This window comes from Natator depressus, chromosome 3, assembly GCF_965152275.1.
Source record: "Natator depressus isolate rNatDep1 chromosome 3, rNatDep2.hap1, whole genome shotgun sequence".
Lineage (NCBI taxonomy): Eukaryota > Metazoa > Chordata > Testudines > Cheloniidae > Natator > Natator depressus.
The window spans coordinates 179,551,499-179,576,429 of NC_134236.1; positions in this window are offsets into that span (position 1 = coordinate 179,551,499).

A 24,931-nucleotide genomic window follows, 5' to 3' on the forward strand; every position below is an offset into this window, starting at 1 on the left:
AGGGGGAAATGGGAACAGGGAATGGGAGTAAGGAAACTGGAATCCTGTTTGGTTAAAGGGAGAAATGGGAACAGGGACACAGGTGTAAGGCTCTGTGGTGTCAGAGCTGGGAAGGAGGATACTAAGGAAGGAAACTGGAATCATGCTTGCTGGAAGTTCACCCCAATAAACATCGAATTGTTTGCACCTTTGGACTTCGGGTATTGTTGCTCTCTGTTCATGCGAGAAGAACCAGGGAAGTAAGTGGGTGAAGGAATAAGCCCCCTAACACTTATTAAAAGTACTTTTAGAAGTAAAAAGATCTTGAAATCTTTAGCACTCCAAACAGTTGTATAGTTGGTCAATGATAGGGGTGTTTTTTACATAGAGGTATAGTCAAAATTTCTCCCTTAAAAAAACAGACTTATAGTAGAAAATTTGAAGTTAACCTAGTTCTATCAACTAGTTCTGAGACTTCAACTTTAATATCCCTACATAATTGCAGTTACTGAGCTTATAAACTATTTCCTAGGAGGGAAATAAACATAGAATCATAGAAATGTTAGGCTGGAAGGGATGCTGAAGTTATCAAGTCCAGCCCCGTGTTGTGACAGGACCAAGTAAACTTAGAGACCATCTCAGACAGGTGTTTGTCCAACCTGTTCTTAAAAAACTTCAGTGATGGGGATTCTGTAGTCTCCCTGGGATGCTATTCCAGATCTTAACTACCCTTAGAGTTAGAATTTTTTCCCTAATATTTAACCTGAATCTCCCTTGCTGCAGATTAAGCCCATTATTTCTTGTCCTACCTTCAGTGGACCTGTGGAACAATTGTCCACTGTCCTATAACAGCCCTTAGCATATTGAAGATTGTTATCAGGTTCCCCCCTCAGTCTTCTTTTCTCAAGACTACATATGCCCAGTTTTTTAAACCTTTTTTTATAGGTCATGTTTTCTAAGCCTTTTATCATTTTTGTTCCTCTCCAGTGGAGTCTCTTCAATTTATCTGCCTCTTTCCTGAAGTGTGGTTCTTAGAATGGGACACTGTAATCCAGCCGATGTCTCACCAGTGCTGAGTACAGTGGGACATTTACCTCCCATGACTTACATATGAGACTCCTGTTAATACACCCCAAAATGATGTTAGCCTTTTTCACAGCTGCAATACTTCGTTGACTCATATTCAATGTATGGTCCACTGCAACCCCGACATCCTTTTCAGCAGTACGACCCTTTAGTCAGTTATTTCCTGTTTTGTAGCTGTGTATTTGATTTTTCCTTCCTATGGCAAGTACTTTGCTCTTGTCTTTTATTGAATTTCTTGTTGAATTCAGACCAATTCTCCAATTTGTGAAGGTTATTTTGATTTCTAATTCTGTCCTCCAAAGTTCTAGAAACCCCTCCCAGTTTGGCATCTTCTGCAAATTTTATAAGCATACTCTGCTCTCCGTTATCTCCATCATTAATTAAAACATTGAATAGTACTGGACCAAAGATTGACCCCTGGGGGACCTCACTATTTATGCCCTCCCAGTTTGACAGTGAACCATTGATAACTATTCTTTGAGTATTCTCTTTCAACCAGTTGTGCTCTCACCTTCTAGTTATTTCATCTAAGCCACCGTTCTCTAGTTTGCTTCTGAGAACATCATGTGGGACTCTGTCAAAAGCCTTACCAAAATCCAGATATGTCACAGTTCTGACTTAAGGCAAAAATAACGTACGTTCCTAAGGTTTTCCTATTTGTGGGTCATTATTAAAAATCAAAGTATAATGGAAATATTAAGAGGTTTCAAACATTGAAGTACTGGGCTTTTAGTACTCTGGAGATTAACCACAGATGAGTCTATTTACGGCAATAATCATTTTGCTCCTTTTTAAAAGGCTTATCCTGGCAATTCTAGCTCAACTTCTCTAAATTATGTAACATTAGCCAGGAAGCTGGCCTACCTTCTGAATCATCCAAAGGGAGGGAGTTTCTTCCTTCCATGGTTTTATTCTTTAAATTTAATCCCTTCTTGCCTGCAGCCTGAGTTCCTTAGCAATTTTCCTTATAGAGCAGGAGAATTGTTAGAAACTCAGAAGCCTCTCCACTTCTGCCGGTCAGACCTTAAAATGAAAAGTGAACTCTGTCATATAGTTTAATAGGAGCTTCCAAAGGGCTCCAGAAGCTGAAAATAATTCATATCTCTTCTGAGTGAAGTCTTTACTAACTGGTGAAATATTTTGATTATTATCCCAGATAATAATGATCATTATATCTGATTAAATCTGACTAGTGAAGATGACACTAAGAAGAGTCAAGGAATCAGCCTGAAACCCCTTTTGAGAGGAGAATGCAAACAGCAGCAAGAAAATCACTGGTTCTCATCTGATTTATAATTGATGGATAAATGGATTCCAACAAGTGCTGACCAGTGCCCATCCCCAAGTGCTAGTCCTCATTTGATTTAGGCTAAACACACACACACACACATACATATATATATATCTAGAGAGAGAGAGAGAGTAAAGATAAAAATTAAAACTTATCAACATTCTAAGTCGGCCCAACTATATAGCTCAAATCCTGGTCACATAAACAGAAAAGGGGTCAGGGTCTCGGAAGTTCTCTACCATATTGGTAACAGCATCCCATTATATGAGGAGTGAGTATATAAAACTCTGCTTCTGTCTCATGAGCAGAAACTGGGCCATGTCTTCTGCCACTGCTGCATTATGCTGCTTTAGTGGGGCACTTTGTACCCCCATCTTTCTTTAGAGTGGCCCTTAAAAGGAGTAACAACGAGCAGGAAGGGGATGCATTTGATATATTTGTGATGCTTCAATTACACTGAAGTAATGATTTCTACTTTGTGCCTCTCATTTTGCTTTGCAGTTGGCATGCAGTGTTACTGATTTGGAGGCAGTACACAGGGGCATAGTGGGGTTCTGTCACTATGTGGATAGTTATGAGATGTACAATTAAGTGTGTTCCAAAGCAATTTTTGGTGTTATATAGACACTGCAGTCTAGACTCTAAATCAAGCTTAGTTTCTTCAAAGATTGGAACACACGAGAGTCAGAAGTTTGAGACACCTGTTTTCATCCACTGAAGTAAAAGTAAAATTGTGTGTGAAATATAATATGAGAATCATTGTTCATCTCTGAGCTCGCAAAACAAGTCAAATTTTGGAAGAAATTTCTTTTAAAACTCCATTGTTAAATATGAACATTCTTCTCATACTTTGCAGATATTTCTTATTCCATGTAAATCTCTTTTTACTGTTTCCATGTCTTATTCATCTCTACCTGAAATAAAAGCTTTTGTAACTGCCATCAGAATGGGACAAGGAACAGAGCATGTCCATTGACTGTAAAATGAATGGAAATATCCAATTTTAGGAAAAGAGGATTTTGACATTTGCAATTACTAGTAATGTTCATCAGTGTTGAATTTTTGTCACTAGATTATTGAATTTCAGAATTGTTTTCTGCAAAACTTAAGTTGATTTTAAGATAACCTAAAAGTGGGGCTTAAATTCAGCTGGAGCTGTCCGGAGCGGAGCTCCAGTAAATATTTTCAACCCCCTTGGAGTGTTTATAGTATTTAGGGGGTGGGAGGGGTCTGAGAAATACTCTATAAGAATTTAAGCCCTGCCCCAAACTGTTGTATTTAAAAAAAAACAACAACAAAAAAAATTGGGAAATAAGCTCTTAAATCACTTGGGTGTTTTTGAAAATCCCACATCAAAAATCTACCATGATTGATATATGTCTGTGTCAAATTATGAACTCTGTGGTATACTACATGTGGAAATACTGACACAGTGACTACACAAATCTGGACAAGGGTAGCCTGTTCCACTGCATTCCAGAAAGCTGTCCTGTCTGGGAGAGGGGTTTGACAGCTCAGTGAATGACTATCAGTGAGACCCATCAGGACTCCAATCTGGGGCCACTGATTTTGGATGATTCTCAACTACTGGCTCACCCACAAAGCACAATGGTTTCTTTACACAGGAGCCTGCATGGAGTTGGGAGGACAAGCATGAATGGAGACAGAAGTTCCGTTCTTTGCAGGAGGCAGACTATTGTCATATGCAAGAAGGATTTGCAGGAGAGAGAGACCAGGAGGGACTCTCTGCCCAGCCTGGAATACAGATGAACCATGTTCCCACACAAGGAGAGAGATCATACTGGGTAGGACTTGTGGTGTTTTCAAAGCTCTGCAACTCTCATTACTTTAAGAGTAAAAGTGTCTCTGGCTAAGAAATTCCTTTGCTAAGCCTGTGTTTCTTGCTTTCCTGTTGCATTGTTTCCAAAGGGGTTAAACTAGAAACCCAGAGGTCCCACAGCCTAAGTGGAATTCTGAGGAAGCATGTGTAAGTGATTGAGGAGCACTTGGAAGGTGTCACATTGGTTTTAGGATCAAGGCTGAATGAAAGAATCCCAAAGAAGGATGTCAGCCAAGAGGTCCGAGCCTGGGAGTGCGCCCTAAAGTCCCAGAGCTAGAAACAGTGACTAATCTCTACCCAGATCAAGGTCAATTGGAAGGATGTGGGACCCAGCAACAGACTGGTCACTGTACCCTGGGGTACTAGTCAGGTTGTAAAAATGATGACTAAGCTTCACTGTCAGCACAACTTTTAAAAAGAGAGTAAATGCCCAACCTTAGCTTTTGCTGAATATCTGTGGAAAAAGTATGCAGAGTACTTTAAACATAAAGTAATGGCTAATGTTAACCAATAGTCCTTGACACACACAGTTGAATCCTGAAATAAGTACACAAAGGGTGAGATCCTCATCCCTGCTCCAGCTCCTTGTATGTTATGTGAAAGATCCAGAGTGGCATAAAGGGGCCCTAAAAAGACAGTCTCTAGCTGAGGGAAGATTTCCCCTGGTGCAGACATTGTGGAAAACAGCCATAAGCCTGCCATCTGAGGACCTCTTTGCAAGCCTGAGGTAAGCAGCATGCTGGGGTTGGGGCTGGGTACAGGAGGAATGTGTTGCAGGTAGGGATGCAGCACTCAGTGCTGTGGAAATTCCAGGGAGTGCTGCAACACAGAGGGCAGCCCCACAATGCTGCTATATCATAGGCAAGCCACCAGGGCTGTCAAAGTTACACTGGGGCCTTCTCAGCTCCCAGAGCAACCCAGGACTGGGAGGGGGCAAAGGTTACTTAAGTCCACCATAGTCCCCCTTCTCCTGGGCATCAAGTTCTGTGCTGTATCTCTGAGAAACACAACACAAAATCTCATCCATGATAATTTGTACAGTGTGTAAGTTTGAATACAAATTCCAGTTTGCATTATGATAGGCTACTACACAAAACTCTTCATTGTGAAACACTTAGGTTAGGAAAAGTAGGATTACCAAGAAAAAAATTCAGATGGAGACCAATTTAAAAGGCCAAGTGTGAAACATTTATGAATAGAAACCAAACAACACTACAAAGAAAATGCAAATGGCCAAAAACCTAACCTTCTGTGATATTTCATACCAAAAGGCCACCTACTTTTAGAGGAAAACAAGAATTTGTGCCCCATTCTATGATTATTTTAGGATGGAATCCTAACTATGGAGTCCTTACAGATAATATTGCATTTGATAAATAATATGAAAAGAAACTGTATTTTAAGGCATCTACACATGGATCTAGAGTTAAGGCTGAACATCCAACCTTCTCTTTCATAGTTTTGCTGAATTTTGAATGCATGATTCTCCATCGTTAACATTGCATTAACTTTTAAAAATGGAATATAATCTATATCTCATCATTTTAAAATTGAATATGTAATATTAGTCTTTTTCAAGTAGTTGTATAGTTTAAAAGACTGAGATTTCATTTTAATTTAAGCATGTGCAAGTCCTTTCTCATTTTTAAAAGAATACATGTTAAGTAATATGTACGCTATCTGTTGTGGTCTTTGATTAGATATAAGCATTCATCTATGATTCTATGATCCTTAGAGTATTCGTGGGTACTTGTGCTGGTATGGAGGAGATTTGTCTTCTAATAAATAATCTGCCTGTCTTGAATTATGATGTCTATAAGTGGATATTTCTGTCCTGTCACATTCTTCTATTATATTATCTCTTGTCAATATATTTCTGCTACTCCTGCTGTTGGTTTGGTAATTATTCAGGGCTTTACAAAATTTAGGTCTTTTTATTTTAACATCAATAAAGCTGACTTCATAATAGATATGGAGCCAATAAACATTAAATGTTTAACAACCGTTATTATGTCAACAGCATATTAATCCTGAATGCAATTCATTACTAAATGGTTATTTGTTGTTCTGTAGCTACCTCCACCCCTTGAGGGAAGGAAATATATTGCTCACACCACTCTTTCCACACCCTCCAGCCCAGGTGGAGTGTCCATCTTAGCTAAAGTGAAACCATTCACTGTGTCCCAGTATTTTAAATGGAACTATTAGAGCTGGTTGAACTATTTTTGATGAAACTTCTTTTCATCAAAAAAACGTAATTTTATCTAAATCAAAATGTCACAGAACCATATCAGTTTCAATGACAATTTTGATAGGAAGGTTTCTTAGGCCCACAATGGACTCTGAGCTAGAAAGAGACTGGTGGTTAGAGTGCTGGCCTGAGAGATCCAGATTCAAGTTCCTGAACTGTCTGATCAGGGTGGTCTGGGATGAAAAACTACTCTGAATCAGGCTGAGCAGGGACTTCAATGTGGATTTCCCAGGTCAGTGCCCTGACCACTCAGTTATTCTGGGGTCGCTTTCTCTTTTTCTTTCTCATTTTGTGAAACCTTTTGAAAGAACTCATTTTGTTGTTCCATACTGGAAGAAAACCAAATATGGAAACCTTTAAATGTTTCATGAAATAGAATTGTTGTCCTTTCACCAGTTTTTACCAACTATGTACCTAAGTGTGATAGATATGGCAATTTTCTGCAATATTTTTGGGAGAACTTACTGTATTAAGTTTATGTATCATTGTGGACCTGGGATTGTATGTAATTCCATGGAGAAGAGTACTCCAGGAACTAAGAACAGTAGCGGGTGATTAGGCAAATTCATTGATTATAACACCTACAGAGAGGTACCTCCCCAGGTGAGACTTGCATATACTAGTTCAAACTGGATTCTCCAGAGGCCAATAGACAAAAATATTACTTTTGGGTAAATGGCCTCAGTTTAAACTGACTCAGGGCTGTCGTTCTGATCAAGCAAATGGACAGGAACTTCTGTCCAAAGGGAGGCCCCCATCCTTAGGGAAGTGTTGGCGGGACTCACGCTGACCAGATCCCTTGTGGAGAAAGGGCTCGGGGAGATGTCTAGTAAGTTTATTAGCAAGTGTTTAGGTTTTTATTGCTTTAATATGTTTTCTCTGGAGTGCATTTACCTTAAAATAAAGGTGCTTGCTTTAAAAAGCTGTGTGGTAACTCATAACTCTGGGCAATTACCCTGTTCATAGCACTCAGAGAGAAAGCAAAGTGCAGACTCTGGCCTGTTTAGGCACACTGTCTTGCTGGGGATATCACAGTGTAGGCAGGGAACTATGCAGGCTGGAAAAACCCAGGTCAGGAGGGATAGAGAGATGCGGGTCTCTTCCTGCTTCTCAGCTGTCAGCTCTCTTGGGAATTCTGAGTCTGAAGCCTTTGCTGGAGCACAAGGGGAAATAGTTGCCCCAAATTGTGACACCAAGTATCTTTTAGACACCTAGATTGAGTTTAACTTTTGCATGGACTTCACAATGAATATACTTTATGCATGAGTGGGTTAACTAGGGAGAGCTAGAAGCAGTGGCAATGCAGCATAATGGAGGAATCCAAGTGTGTGTGCAATACTGCTGAAGGGCAAGGTAGTGGAACATGAAGGTAAAATGTGAGGGAATGAATACGGAGCAAATGACAAAGCGTATGTGGGTGTCTCTACAGCTGTATTAGGATATGGCTTTAGAATACTAACTACAACCATATATCTCCTGTTCCTCTGAGTAATTCTCAGTGCATGGATACATATAACTTCATTTTATTTCCTTATTTTCCCTTCTATGTTCCATCTCATAATAAGATATTCTGCTGGAAATTTTTTTACCTGATGATTGAAATCATGGGCACCATATACCTTTAGTTCTGTGTGAAACTCACGACAATTTTTTTAAGGTGAAATTTCACATGGAAGCTTTTGCTTGTTCATTCTGCGTGGTATTAAGACCTCATTTTACTTCTTGGGAGCGTTTTGTTTTTAGAACCCAAACATTTTTAACAGATCAATTTGAAAAACCTATTTCTGATTCAACATTTTGTAGTTTTGTAGTTTCACACATTTGAAATCTTATATTGATTTTTAGCAGGGTGGAAATTTTGGCCTGTGGAGAGAAGTAAAGGTGGAATCACACATGTATAGTATGTTAAAGGAATAAGTGCATACACACTCCAAGACAGCCAGGTTGGAAGCATCCTGGGATGTATGCACCTCTTTTCTAAAACTAGAAGAAGCATAGGGATCTATGCTCCTGGTTTTGTCCCAGCCTGTGGTCCAACAGGAGCAGAGAGCCAAGCTGAGCTAATGAGACACTGACTGCTGCAGTACATCTTTCCTCTGAGTGGGATCAGGTAGTGGTGTATATGACAGTTCGCACTGGTTCCTCTGGGGCTGCTCTCACTCAGAATGACTGGGCACTGAGGGACCTTAAATAGGTCCTGGATGACTAATAGTGGTGGCTGCTGCTCAGCAGAAGACACAAATCCATGCTCTCATTGTGCAGTCAAAGATCATTCTACTGGAGCTATTGATGCAGGTGGGGGCTGAAGCAGTCAACGTAGGCACTTCCTTTGCTTCCTTATCAGTAATTGGTTTCTCTTCTGACTCTACTAATCATCCTGCCTTCTTAAGTTTCTCATTCCCTTCTCCCTCTGCTGTCCATGGGGATAGATGGAGCTGGCTTCCAAGAGGGAAACCAGCCAAAGAGGAGTGTGACTTTAAAACAGAATCTGGAACAGCAAGAGTGATGGAAGTGAGTTTGGAGGGTGCATCTGTTGCTGTTGCTGCTGTTTATTATAGCGGGAGATAAAATCCAATATGTTTTGTCCCAGGACCTCACAGGGTACCCAAAGAATTACTGGTTCTCATGACACTTACACTGTGGCTACCTGGGGCATAGAACAGAACATACAAATCCCAATGTTATTTGACCAAGCTACATTTAAAAGCAACCTATAAGCCAAACTTCATACCAATCCAGTGAAGGGAAAAAGGACCAGAGTTTGAAGGCTTACTTTGGAATCCTCCCCACCAGACCACACGGTCCTCTGTCCCCACACAACCCTCCTTCATCCTTAGCAGGCGGTGTCCTTGTGTAGGGAAGGACTGGAAGCCTGCTACACCTGTTGATGTCTTTCGGGAAATGACTGTCTACTCCTGCATCACCAGACATGGTTGCTCTCCCTATAAAATCCTGTACAAAACTTGAGGGGCAGGGCAATAAGCAGACCTCACCCCAGACAGCAGCAAGAAGCACAGAGTCACTCCAGCTGCCAGTCTTTTTCCCCCGATTGTGTCAGAGTGAACATACAAAATGCTGTCTACAAATCTTGCGTGTTCTGGGGTTTGAGACTAATGTATTTGTGTGGAGAGAGCATCAGACCACAGGTTCCACATGGCATATAGCAAAGATAGGAAATGTCTCAGGCATTTAGGGAATGAGGAACCTGCATGCCAGTTGTTGGGAATCAGAGAAGGAGCTAGCGACATGGTTAGAACCCCCCCCTTCCCCCCCCCCACAATTGTCTTGGGAGGAGGATGTAGGAAGGAGGGAGAATTGAGATTACAATAGGTGCTGAAAAATTTGTGTAAGCTTTGTGCATTAGTGTACTGATACTAGAAGAGAAATCAGATGAAAAGTCTAAATTAATCACAAGATCAAAGCATTCAGAAATGATTTTACTGGACAGTGTATGTTGATCTATTCAGTAGTTGTTTTGGAAAGGGTTTACTTACCATTGGAGTAGGATCAATAGCAGTTCTCTGGCAAAACCTCCGTTCTCCCCAGGGACTAAAAAGAGACATCTATTGTGTACTTTGTGGCTGATGACTAATCACATACAGCAAGAACCTGCAGTGTCTACATTGTCTGTGTTCTGATATTCTTGAAGTAAAGTTTACATAGAGAAAACATGTTAATGTTCAAGGAATTAGGACACGTGACCCCAAAGTGATCTGAAACAATTCTTTACTGAAATTCAATCTCTGATTTCATTAGATTTGTCTTCCAGTTGACCATTATGCTAAAGGCTCTTTTGAGTCTCTGCATACAAGGAGGTGTTGAATGTTGCCAAGTTTAAATGTATTTAATCCATGATCTTTTTGGCTCATTGATTTATGATGTTTGCACTGCACAGCATGTGTAATACATGATGCCAGTTAGAGATTGCTGCATGGTCTGTATGGTTCAAATGCATGGAAATGTGAAGTACTCAGTTATCTGAGTCTAACAGGTACATTATGTTTGAAGTCCTTCACTGTTCTCTCTTTCCTCTACCCTCTGCACAGCATCTGTGAGCCTTGTGATCTCCCTTCAGCTACTCTGGGCTTCTTTTCAATGTCATCTCCTCATCAGTTTAGGTTTCAGAGTAGCAGCCGTGTTAGTCTGTATTCACAAAAAGAAAAGGAGTACTTGAAGGAGTGATGAAGTGAGCTGTAAGTCACGAAAGCTTATGCTCAAATAAGTTTGTTAGTCTCTAAGGTGCCACAAGTACTCCTTTTCATCAGTTTAGGTCGTTTCTAATCTTACCACTTTGCCATTCCTTCCATCTGCTCCAGTCGTTCTAAAGGTGTGATCTCACTCTGATTACTACTGCCCTCATGAAAAATCCCTCCACCAGCCATTACATATTTTGTGTATTCCTGCCCTCACATACACATATAAGTAAAGCTTTTCCTGGCACCAGTCTAGGTTATTCAATGTGATTATATTTTCCTCCCAGTCAGGATTTTCCATGTTCTCTCAGCTCAGCTTTTGTATTCATTAGTCATTTCTTGGCCATGATGTTCAGCCCGAAAACTCCTCAAACAAGACAAATAGCTCTCTCAAACCTCAGTGCAGAAACCATTTTAAACCTATTTTTAAAATGATTATGTTTCATACCATGCCTCCCCACCGTCCAAGAAAAACAACAAGGAGTCTGGACTCCTTGTTGTTTTTGTGGATACAGACTAATACGGCTACCCCCTGATACTTGTCCCCACTGTCCCTCATTTCAAGGCACATCACTGTCTCTTATCCCAGAATTCCCTATGTTCCAAACTAATTTGGGGTTCACTTTATATCTGAGGCAAATACTTTTTTAAAAATAAAACAGTCAGGAAACTGAGGTTCTAGAAAGAGGTTTTTACACTAAAAGGATGACTCCCACAGCACTTCATCCCTGGATGGACCTTTTATTTTGTCCTTAATTTTAGGTCTTTCTCATGCACTGTGTCAGATGGTTGGATATCGGCAGGTTGATGGATGTCTTGAAAATGGCCTTGTCAGCAATTTTCTGGGAAAAGTAACAACATGTGACCCATATATGCTATCTACTAAGGATTTCTGCTGTCTGTCATCTTAAGCTGCATCCAAATTAATTCTATGAACAGTCAATCATAATTTAGATTTTCCTTTTATTTGCCACCTATCTGTTTGACCAGCTGTCAAGGTTCCTTCCCCACTCTGAACTCTAGGGTACAGATGTGGACCTGCATGAAAACCTCCTAAGCTTACTTTTACCAGCTTAGGATAAAACTTCCCCAAGGTACAAAATATTTTACCTTTTGCCCTTGGACTTCCACTGCCACCACTAAAGGTTTATCTGGGTTTATTATTGGGAAAGAGTCATTTGGAAATGTCTTTCCCCCAAAAATCCTCACCAAAACCTTGCACCCCCCTTCCTGGGGAAGGTTTGATAAAAATCCTCACCAATTTGCGTAGGTGACCACAGACCCAAACCCTTGGATTTTAAGAACAATGAAAAAAGTATTCAGTTTCTTACAAGAAGAATTTTAATAGAAGAAAAAGTAAAAAGGATCACCTCTGTAAAAATCAGGATGGTAAATACCTTACAGGGTAATTAGATTCAAGACGTAGAGAATCCCTCTAGGCAAAACCTTAAGTTACAAAAAGACACAAAGACAGGAATATCCATTCCATTCAGCACAGCTTATTTTCTCAGCCATTTAAACAAATCATAATCTAACGCATATCTAGCTAGATTACTTCCTAAATTCTAAGACTCCATTCCTGTTCTGTCCCTGGCAAAAGCATCACACAGACAGACCCAGACCCTTTGTTCTCCCCCCCCTCCAGCTTTGAAAGTATTTGTCTCCTCATTGGTCATTGTGGGGTCAGGTGCCAGTGAGGTTATCCTAGCTTCTTAACCCTTTACAGGTGAAAGGTTTTTTCCTCTGGCCAGGAGGAATTTTAAAGGTGTTTAACCTTCCCTTTATATTTATGACACCAGCCCTTCCTCCTATCAAGGGAAAGAGTACAGCATGAAAGAATACCCGGAAAGATAATGGAGCAAATAATTAAGCAATCAATTTGAAAACATCTAGAAGATAAAAAGGTGATAAGTAACAAATCAGCATGGATTTGTCAAGAACAAATCATGTCAAACCAACCTGATAGCTTTCTTTGACAGGGTAACAAGTCTTGTGGATAGGGGGGAATTGGTAGATGTGCAATATGTTGACTTCAGTAAGGCTTTTGATACTGTCTTGCATCACCTTCTCATAAACAAACTAGGGAAATACAACATAGATGGAGCTACTACAAGGTGGGTGTATAACTGGTTGAAAAACCATTCCCAGAAAGTAGTTATCAGTGGTTCACAGTCATGTGGGAAGGGCATAATGAGTGGGGTCCCACAGGGATCAGTTCTGGGTCCGGTTCTGTTCAATATCTTCATCAATGATTTAGATAATGGCATAGAGAGTGCACTTATAAAGTTTGCAGATGATACCAAGTTGGGAGGGGTTGCAAGTGCTTTGAAGGATAAGATTATAATTCAAAATCATCTGGACAAACTGGAGAAATGATCGGAAGTAAATAGGAGGAAATTCAATAAGGACAAATGCAAAGTACTGCACTCAGGAAGGAACAATCAGTTGCACACATACAGAATGGGAAATGACTGTCTATGAAGGAGTACTGCGGAAAGGGATCTGAGGGTCACAGTGGACCACAAGTTAAATATGAGTCAACATTGTAACACTGTTGAAAAAAAAGTGAACATCATTCTGGGATGTATTAGCAGGAGTGTTTCAAGTAAGACACAAGAAGTAAATCTTCCACTCTACTCCACACTGATTAGGCCTCAATTGGAATATTGTGTCCAGTTCTGGGCACCACTATTCAGGAAAGATGTGGACAAAATTGGAGAAAGTCCAGAGAAGAGTGACATAAATGATTAAAGGTCAAGAAAACATGACCTATGAGGGAAGATTGAAAAAATTGGGTTTGTTTAGTCTGGAAAAGAGAAGACTTAGAGGGGATAACAGTTTTCAGGTACATAAAAGGTTGTTACAAGGAGGGAGAAAAATTGTTCTTAACCTCTGAGGATAGGACAAGAAGCAATGGGCTTAAATTGCAGCAAGGGAGGTTTAGGTTAGACATTAGGAAAAACTTCATAACTGTCAGGGTTAAGCACTGGAATAAATTGCCTAGGGAGGTTGTGTAATCTCCATCACTGGAGATTTTTAAGAGCAGGTTAGGCAAATACCTGTCAGGGATGATCTAGAATCTAGATAATACTCTAGATAATACTTAGTCCTGCCATGAGTGCAGGGGACTGGTCTAGATGACCTCTCAAGGTCCCTTCCAGTCCTACAATTCTATGATTCCATGAAATGTTATCTATCACAGTGGTTCTCACCTGATTCCGTATCTGGAACCTCCCATTTATCGATATAAGAATGCTGCAGCCCCGACACCTGTTTGTGAGTGATGCCCATGTTGTGAACCCACGGATTAGCACTATGTCAGAAATACAGAGCTTTGACAGCTCCCATTGATTTCAACTGGAGTTTCCCAGCACTTCTGTACCTAACCGTTGTTTAGCCTAGTTCACATTTTTTTTAAAGTGAAGATTATCATTCCAGGACCCACATGGTATTAGCACAGCTGCTAGTAAAACAGGGAGGAGAAAGTGCTCAGTGTTGACATCATGGGGTGTTCTGCACATGTGCACAGAGTCCGCCTCTTCAGATCCACACCCCCTAAGCATGTGACTAATGTTAGCGTCATGGAGGTGTTCTTGATGTCTCATGCTCCCTTATGATGGCAGCTGTTCAAGCTGCCTAGCACAGTAGCAGGTGCTATAAAGTAATAATAATCCTAGAATTACTCTGCCTCACCCTTAACTCCGCTAGAGAGTAGGCTGCATTGTAGCACATTCTAGTTTAGAGCTTAAAGTCACCCAGGAATACTAGACAGTCATTTTCTTGTAAAAAGAAAAGGAGGTCTTTTGGCACCTTAGAGACTAACAAATTTATTTGAGCATAAGCTTTCGTGAGCTACAGCTCACGAAAGCTTATGCTCAAATAAATTTGTTAGTCTCTAAGGTGCCAAAAGACCTCCTTTTCTTTTTGCGGATACAGACTAACACGGCTGCTACTCTGAAACCTGTCATTTTCTCGTTGCAATGCTGTACCTCAGCTGATGTTCAAAAGGCAAGATGGATACCCTAAGAGAGAAAAAAAAATCTTTATTTCTCTTCAGTATATACAGAATACCCTGTTAATCTGTCTTCATACCCCCATATCATGCTGTGTGAAGAAAAAGACCCTCCCTTCCCCTTTCTGTAATCCACCCAAATGGTAGATGCCTTAAGAAAACCGTTAACAGCAGCAAAAATTGACTTATTCACTAAAGTTCCCTGTAAACACCAATTACTTTCCATACCTAATATCACCACTGGACACCTGCAAGTATAAAGAGCTGCTGCAGAAGATGTGTTGAGGCAGCAATTCTCCAGCAAACTAAAGAGCTTGTGTATCAGAATGAGTCAACTGTTAGAGATGTTTCCCCAAGTCTTTGCTATCAAAACTGCCTGTTTTATTTACTGTGTACTGATGGGGGCTGTGTTTGGCTGTTTTCTATATTAATGAATAGGAATATGTTGATGCAGAGACCTGTAATGTTACTTTCTGTACTCTCGGATCAAGCCATTTTCTAGGCTCTTATTCACAGTGCAGATTGCAGTTGGGAGCCAGACAAACCCCTCCCAGATGTTAGCTAGCTGTATATTTTCTTTTGTTTTGGCTGCTATAAATTTACATGGCACACCCATGAAGCTGTGTAGCAAAAAAAAATCGCTTACAAATTAAAAATTATTTCACGCGCTTCTGAAGAAAATGTCAAGAAAATAGTTTCCCTCCCTCCAATATAATTAGAGCTTAAAATCACCAGGAAATACCATGCAACCATTTTTTGCAAGGGCACATATGCAAGCTTTACACATCTGTCGTCACAATGCTGTATATTTCTAAGATGGCAGAAGCTCAAAAGAACAGCACTGTTTCTTGCTTTAAAATGTTCAGGTGACCTCTTTACCTGAAAATGTCATCTGTGAGGCCAGTGACGAATCCCAGGATCATTTCAGCTAGCTATCACATGTCTGTTGAAATGTTTTCATTATTGTTTTTCCTTCATTTATTTCACAGTTACAGTATCTCTTTAGCAATAATTATCATTCCACCAAGGTTCTATCAAAGAAAGCAGACCATCTGAAAAAATCAGCATTGTTTCATTCAGTTTCAAATGGAATTAAAATGATTTGCTCTTTAAAAGAAGAAAACCCCTTGTCATAGGAATCCATCAGGGCTACAAACCAATATCTACAGTTAGACCTGAAAAGGTGTTTAGTTGATCAAAAATTTATTGAAAACGCTGACCTAACAAAAGAAATAGGGACTGGTGATGTTCCCCCCATTTTTAACACATTCAGTCTTGAAGTTAACATGCATGCATACCTCCCACTGAAGTCAGTGAGATTTTTTTTTTTTTTGTACATAAAGACTGCTGGAGAAATTCAATGTGCATTAATAAGCAACCTGGCATGTTAGTTTCTGTTCCTGGAAAATGGCTTCATATTCTCAGGCCTACATAGAGGAAGGAAGTACAATAGATTAGAGTCATAGCCTTTCACTTCTAAATTCAAAGCCTACTTAGATGAGAGACTGAAAATGAATTTCCTCTGATCCTAGTCTCCTTTGTATATTTATTGATATCACAAAACTGCTTTGGCATCTGGCACAACTTGACATGATTAACAATCTCTGTTCCAAAGAGGAGTGGAAGAACAGGAATAAAGCAGGTCATGGTTGGGGTGAATAGTACTGTCTGGAAGTTTTTAGTGGCTGGATTCCCTGTGCTGGGCTCAGGCTGCTGCTGCTATCAGGCCTTCACTTTCATGAGCATTAATTTCAGACACATTACCAAAAAAATCTTGAGTCCAGCATCAGGATAGTCTTTAGAATTCTTCTAAACCTCCCAATGAGAAGGAATATGACAGCAGATAACATCTCTTTAGCCTACCCTGAACATACTAATGAGTGAAAATGTACACTTGCTTTTTAACAGCTTAATCCTAGATTTACTGAAGATAAGTTTGTTTTACCATTGCCTTCAGTGTGAGTAGGGTCAGTTCCTAAAAAGACAAATAAAATCAATACTGATGTGTACATGTTGTCAACAGTCAAGAATTTTGCCATTTAAACTACTATGTATAGCAGAAAGAGAAATGGCCTTATAGAATAATACCAATATGCACTCAACAGATAAAAATAGTTCTTTTTATATACTGTGTCCTGAAATAAACTGTTGGGGCCAAATCTTTGGCCAAAGAGCCAATGGGGATGGCTTCAAAAATGCAGCAGTATCCACTGAGCCCCAAAAGCCCTGATTTACTATGTGCAAATTTGGTAATTACAAATGGAGATTGTATTTAGATGTATAATGTGTGTGGTTTTGCAGAGACAACGGGTCTTTTTCTATGGTCAGTCTGGTTTTACATGGGTGTAACTTAATTGATTTCAGTGGATTATTTACCTAATTTAGATAGGCATAAGTGAGAGTTCAATCAGGTTGGTGGGTATGTGTGCATCCCTGGAAAATTTGGCCCTAATGTTCATGAAATATTGTTTTATTATGCTGTAACTTGATAATCATTTTAATAAGAATAACCACAATTTTTTCATGACTGCAGAAAATAACTACTTAGTTACACCCTGTTTTTGCAACAGAAGGCTGCAGACATCAGAGCGTGAGCTTTCCCTTCCTTTTGTGTATATTACCAGTTCATCCATGTGCACTGCCATTCTATATATAAAATCCTTATGCAGCCAACTTGGCTCCCCTTTGGGACAACTACAGTGGTGGCAATTAAAAACATTGTTATGTAACATTTCCTTGTTAATGGCAATATTGCCTGTATGAAATTCTAGAGAATACTACAAATACTTAAGGTAAGTGATCTGGTTATTTATGGCAACTGAAAAGTTCTGAAGCACCGCCAACGTACACCTGCTACATACTGCAGACAGTAGGGAGCATTGTGGGGGTCACAAGTTTAGATGCTGAGTGCTTTCAATTCTCACTGACTTCAGTGGGAGTCAGTTTACAGAAGTGCTCAACACAATGCAAGATAGAATCCTTATTGTCTCCCATCATTGGACAGAGCAATGGCATTGTCCAGTAGATAGAGCACTGGACGTGGACTCAGAAGACCTCGGGTTCTATTCCTTATTCTGTCAGTGACCTGCTGTGTGACTTAAGTGGGCAAGTCACTTAAATTCTCTGTGTTTTTGTCTCCTTTCCATTCTGCCTTATCTATTGTAAGACATTTGGGGCTGGGACCATCTCTTACTATAGATTTGTACTATGCTTATCATACAGGCCCCTACTGTCAGTTGGGGTTGCTAGGCACTACTGTAATACAAATACATACTAAACAATAATAAACTCCCAGTCCACTGAAGGTGCAATAAGAATCCTGATAATGTTTTCAAGTCTGGCTTGTTGTAATGGTGCACATCGCATGACCGTCCAAAGTATCAGACTGAGCCATTAGCTTCACAAGGGAAAGGGTGATGGGCATGTTTCAGAGAGAGAGAGAGAGAGAGAGAGAGAGAGAATAAAACAAACATGTTAGTGGTGTACTAATTTGCTCTGAACAGCATGTTAGTTTGTGTATTCAGAAAATAAATTTCTAGGAATAATTTAACACCAATGTTTTATTAACCTGATATAAACTGCTCATAATTCTAATTCACTGGACAAAATAATCACAGGAAGAGTATCAATTTATATGATAGATTCTCAAATGTGTCAGAATTAAAACTATGCCACAAAATAATCTCAAAATATCATTCAAGAGTTACAATAGTTACTCATAAATGTATTGGTTTGGTGTTTTTTTAATAAATTGAGGAAGGATAAATAGCCATCTTCATCTGTCTCTGGAAGACAATATAAAGCTAATTCATATTAGGGCCTACATCACTGCTACTAGCAACTATTAGAAAAGAAAGGAGTTTAACCTCTGAGTAAATGAAGTATGGAAGGGAATATTATCCCCCCAAAAAGTAAGTTTAGGATTTTTATTTATTTGTTTTCTGTACTTTGATGTCTGATTTAGATCTGGAAGGAGATTGCTATGTTTCACTGAACTAGGTCAGAAAGGTCTCTGAAATTGTCGGAAAGTGTGGATATGGAAGTAGTCTTCTTCCCCATCAAATTTTAGAGCTGTGGGGCATAGCTCTTGAGAAATGTAAGCTGAAAATCTTCTAGAATAGATTTTCTCTGCCCAAAGTGCCAGCTATCTGGCTACTTCCAGTGGGTGTTTCTTATGGACGAAGAGAAATAAGGGGGGGGGGAGGGGCTAAAAACAGTAAATAAATATTAATAGGATGTATTGTTTATTTAGGGCTTTGGCTTTTGTGGCTGTGTTCATGCTTGACATTTTTACAGTGGGAGGACTTAAAAGCTTGTGCTGTTTCAGCAGCTGAATCTTTCTATCTTGCTACTGATGCTACTGCATTATATGAAAAGCTCACTATTCTTTCTACTGCTATTCCACTTTTGTGCTCCAGGTGGCTTCACATGACCATTTCATGTATATACATACGCCTCTCTATAAACGTATTCTAGGCACCCTGCTTTTCAGTCACTGTGGCACAGGAATTCATTATTATTAATTAGATATTACATAGGGATGTATTAGCAGGAGTGTTGTAAGCAAGACATGAGAAGTAATTCTTCCACTGTATTCCACACTGATTAGGCCTCAACTGGAGTATTGTGTCCAGTTCTGGGTGCCACATTTCAGGAAGGATGTGGACAAATTGGAGAGAGTCCAGAGAAGAGTGGGGGAAAATGATTAAAGGTTTAGAAAACATGACCTATAAGGGAAGATTGAAAAAAAAATTGGGTTTGTTTAGTTTGGAAAGAAGAAGACTGAGAGGGGACATAACAGTTTTCAAGTACATAAAAGGTTGTTACAAGGAGGAGGAAGAAAATTGTTTTTCTTAACCTCCGAGGATAGGACAAGAAGCAATGGGCTTAAAGTGCAGCAAGGGAGGTTTAGGTTGGACATTAGGAAAAACTTCCTGTCAGGATGGTTAAGCACCGGAATACATTGCCTAGGGAGGTTGTGGAATCTCCATCACTGGAGATTTTTAAGAGCAGGCTAGGCAAACACCTGTCAGGGGTGATCTAGATAATACTTAGTCCTGAAATGAGTGCAGGGGACTGCTCTAGATGACCTCTTGAGGTCCCTTCCAGTTCTATGATTCTATGATTAATTGCAATGTAGTAGCAACTTGCTTCCAAATCAAACATTGGAGCCAATCATGCTAAGTAATGGTCAAATACATAACAATAAAAATGGTCCCCACCCTGAAGAGTTTACAGTCTGTGTAAGGTATACAGTCAGATTTAGCTACAGCCCAGACAGGAGGCCTGTGGCCTGGACATGCAAAGGGACTTGGCATTGCCATGCTGAGCATGGCAATGCTTGACTTTTAGGCACCTAGAAAATCACAGGAACAACACTGTGATCCCGAAAACCTGAGTTAGGCATTTAGGGTCCCTATACAATGAATGGGGAGAGATAGGCACTGTAGAATGCAATCAACAAAAGCTAGCAGAGAAGGGGCAGGGTAAGGGTGTTTGGTTTTGTGCAATTAGAAAGCTGGCAACCCTACCGGCTCCAGTCCCCCCACTGTACCTCATGAGGAGAAGGGATTTGAACAGGGATCTGCCACCTCTCAGGTGAGTGCCCTAATCACTGAGCTAAGGGATATTTTGATGTTAGGCTTCCTCAGTCTCTCCTATTGAACTTGTTCTACTTTAATTGAAGAATTTTAATATTAATTGGGCCAGTAAAAGTGTGAGAATCACTCTATAGCCCAATGGCTAGTGAACTCACCTCAGTAGTGGTAAATCCCTTCGGTTCATGACACTGGACGAGAAACAGAAAGATGGGCCCCTCCCTCAAATTTTAATGTGTAACACTTACTTATACACATCAGACATGCCAATTCAGCTGTTCTGTCATGTGTGAGAGAGTCTCCAAAATCCAATTCCTCTCCCCCGGCATTCTCGGGAGACAGTTGCCATCACAGTCTGGAGCATATGAACCTGTGACCCAGCATAGGCTCCCCATCCCTCCACCACACTGCAGTTCCCTGCCAGGCCTGCATGCCAGGGGCCCATTTGAGCATCACCAGCCCATGAATGCTCTGCCAACAGCAGGGACCAGCTTCTCCACAGCCAGCTCTTTGCACTCCAGGAGGGGGCCATGAAAACTTTGTAATACCATATATTAACAGGAATGTTGTAAGCAAGATATGAGAAGTAATTCTTCCACTGTATTCCACACTGATTAGCCTCAGCTGGAGTATTGTGTCTAGTTCTGGGTACTACATTTCAGTAGGGTGACCAGACATCCCGTTTTTAAAGGGACAGTCCCATATTTAAGCCCTCCTGCATGTGTCCCGACTTTTTCTTAAAAACAGGTAAATTGTCCCATATTTTCTGTCTTCCCCCAACAGTACTGGCAGGTCCTGCTGCTGGCCAGATCCCTGCTCGCCAGCCACTCGCTCACCAGCAGTGAGTGAGGGGTGGTCCAGTGGCTGACGATAGGAGTGTGCAAGGCTGGTGGTGGGGCAAATCTACCGCCCACAGGGTCGGCCACTCCCCCTGCTTGTCCATCAACGCAGCCCCTGCTGCATGCCAGCTCTCGCGCAGCCCCATTCCGTTTCCAGATGGCACTGGCTGCGTGCTGCAAGGGCTGGTGAGTGTGGGCAGGTGCCAGGCAGTGGTCGGTAATATGTTGCCTCTGCTGCCCACCCATTGGCCTTTTACATGCTCCCCCTCTTGCTGTCCTCTCCCTGCTTTGCACCTTCATCCCCCCAGGCTCACTACTTCTCCATATCCACTGCAGCATGGCACGCCCGCTCCCAGCGCTGTACAGAGAACCAGCCCCTGGTCAGAGTGCTCAGCTCACCAGAAGCCTGGCCAGCAGGCCCCTTCCTTCCCCCTCTGCCTCTGGCTAGGCCAGAGCCCTGGGAAAGCCCAAGACCCTCTGAGCCAGGGTGCTGGCCAGGAGGAGATGAGCCCTGCATGTACCAAAGCCTCACACAGTGCTGGCACGGGGAAGCCTCTCCGCCCCACAGCTAAATTCTGGAGTGGTGAGGGAAGCAATTTCCACCCTGTTCCCACGCCAACCTTTCAGGCTCCACAGCAGTACCCCAGGAAAGGGCTTAGCACCCTCTTCACCTGTTCTCCGCCCCCCCCTGTCCTGGGTCCTGCCCCTGGGAGTGCGGGGCTGCTCTGTCCCCTAGGCACCCTCCCCTGCTGAGCCACCTCTCTGGCAGAATTTGCTGAAGCCCCTGCACTCAGGTTCCCTGGTCCCTAGTGCACAATGCAGCTTTAGGGCTTAACCCCTTCCTGCCCACGCTGTAGTTGAGGGACAGGTGGTGGAGGTGTTAGCTACCTTTCGGCACTATGAGGGCAGGAAGGGACAAGCTGCTTCCATATACAAGGGAGCAAGGGTGTGGGAAGGGATGAGTTCTGCAAAGACATGGGCCAGGTCATCCTTTCCCCCCGCCCCGCAGCTGGAAGCAACTCCCATCCCTTCCCTCCCACACAGTGCCGAAAGGCTGCTGCTGGCCACATTCTGGTGTGAACCCTGACAGAAATCTGGGGAGGGAGGGCATGTGACCCTGTGTGCCCCCCACATGTTTCCCAAGGAAGACGCAGCGCCAGGTATCAGGAGAGGCGGGTCTGTCCCAGGGGCCCAGCCAGGCATGGAGGGCAGAGAGCACCAGGCAGGGAGGGTCAGGTTAGTCGGTCAAGCCCCCCCCCCCGCCCCATGTAAAAGAGGTGTATGGGAGTGTGCGTGTGTGTCATCTCTCCCAGTGTGAACCCTAAAACTTTAAAGATAAGATGGTAAATAAAAAGAATCTAACTACTCAGGATTTCTTTTTAACGGGGATTCAGTCAACTTGATAGGTTTCAGAGTAGCAGCCGTGTTAGTCTGTATCCGCAAAAAGAAAAGGAGTACTTGTGGCACCTTAGAGAGTAACAAATTTATTAGAGCATAAGCTTTCATGGGCTATAGCCCACTTCATCGGATACATAGAATGGAACACAACTTGATGTTAATTTGAACATTTGTACTGCATAGTTCTGATTGACTGTCTTTGAACTCGCTTGAATATGAGTAATTTTATCAAGTGACCAGTATTCAGCATTGGGAAATATGGTCACCCCACATTTCAGGAAAGATGTGGACAAAGTGGAGAAAGTCCAGAGGAGAGCAACAAAAATGATTAAAGGTTTAGAAAACATGACCTATGAGGGAATTTTGAAAAAATTGGGATTGTTTAGTCTGGAGAAGAACAGATTGAGAGGGGCCATGATAACAGTTTTCAAGTGCATAAAAGGTAGTTACAAGGAGGAGGGAGAAAAATTGTTTTCATTAACCTCTTAAGATAGGACAAGAAGCAATGGCCTTAAATTGAAGCAAGGGCAGTTTACATTGGACCGTAGGAAAAACTTCCTAACTGTCAGGGTAGTTAAGCACTCGGACAAATTGTCTTGGGAGGCTGTGGAATCTCTGTCCCTGGAGGTTTTTAAGAAGAGGTTAGACAAACACCTCTTCTGTCAGGGATGGTCAAGTTATTACATAGTCCTTCCATGAGTGCAAGGGACTGGACTAGATGCCTCTTGAGGTCTCTTCTAGTCCTACACTTCTGTGAACAGCTTCTCTGCCCTGCTCCCTCCCTACCTAAATGATGCCCCTTGCCCCGGCCTCCCCTATCCTGCTCCTTACCCCTCTCTGCTGGCTTGAGGGTTCCTGCCTGTCCCCAGTGTTGAGAGGAGCTGCTGCAGGTTCCAGCATGAGTGCCTGGCAGGTGCAGTTGGATGGTCTGCACTCCCTCCCATCACAGAAGGAGCCTCCGTGCCTTCCCCAACCCTTCTCCACTCCTTAGCCCTCAGCTCACATCTTCCCTTGGCTTGGAGAGGAACTGCCACATTCTGCCAGGAGGACCTGGCAGGTGACATGGGATAGGATTCCACCTGTGCTCCCAGCTCTATAAGATAGTTAGTGCTGCACAGCCATGTGTGTGTAGAGCAAAGTAAATATTGGTATGTAAGAGAGTAGTATGATTGCTCAGAGCTCCAGTATGAAACTGGAGAAAAGCCTGTTGAGAGTCTTTGGGTTAAGTTTAGAGGCGAGAGCAACAAGGGTGGTGTCATGGTGGGCATCTGCTATAGACCACCATACCAGAAGGATGAGGTAGATGAGGCTTTCTTTGGACAACTGACAGAAGTTTCCAGATCACAGGCCCTGGTTCTCATGGGGGAAATCAATCACCCTGACATCTGCTGGGAAAGCAATACAGCAGTGAACAGACAATCCAGGAAGTTTTTGGAGAGCGTTGGGGACAACTTCCTGGTGCAAGTGCTGGAGGCACTGACTAGAGGCCATGCTCCTCTTGACCTGTTGCTCACAAACAGGGAAGAATTGGTAGGGGAAGTAGAAGTGGGTGGCAACCTAGGCAGCAGTGACCATGAGATGGTTGAGTTCAGGATCCTGAAAAAAGGAAGAAAGGAGAGCAGCAGAATATGTACCCTGGACTTCAGAGAAGCAGACTTTGACTCCTTCCGGGAACTGATGGGTAGGATCCCCAGAGAGGCTAATATGAGGGGGAAAGGAGTCTAGAAGAGCTGGCTGTAATTTAAATTAGCCTTACTGAGGACAGAGGAACAAACCATCCCAATGTGCAGAAAGAATAGCAAATATGGCAGGCAACCAGCTTGGCTTAACAGTGAAATCTTCGGTGAGCTTAAAAACAAAAAGGAAGCTTACTAGAAGTGGAAACTTAGACAGATGACTAGGGAGGAATATAAAAATATTGCTTGAGCATGCAGGGATGTAATCAGGAAGGCCAAGGCACAATTGGAGTTGCAGATAGAAAGGGATGTGAAGGGTAACAAGAAGGTTTTCTACAGGTATGTTAGCAACAAGAAGAAGGTCAGGGAAAGTGTGGGGCCCTTATTGAATGGGGGAGGCAACCTAGTGACAGATGATGTGGGAAAAAACTGAAGTACTCAATGCTTTTTTTGCCTTGGTCTTCACAGACAAGGTCAGCTCCTGGACTGCTGCACTGTGCAGCATAGTATGGGTGGGAGGTGAACAGCCCTCAATGGTAAAAGAACAGATTAAGGACTATTTAGAAAAGCTGGACATGCACAAGTACATGGTGCTGGATGCAATGTATCCGAGGGTGCTGAGGGAGTTGGCTGATGTGATTGCAGAGCCATTGGCCATTATCTTTGAAAACTCATGGTGACTGGGGGAAATCCCGGACGATTGGAAAAAGGCAAATATAGCCACCATCTTTAAAAAAAGGGAAGAAGGAGAATCTGGGGAACGACAGCC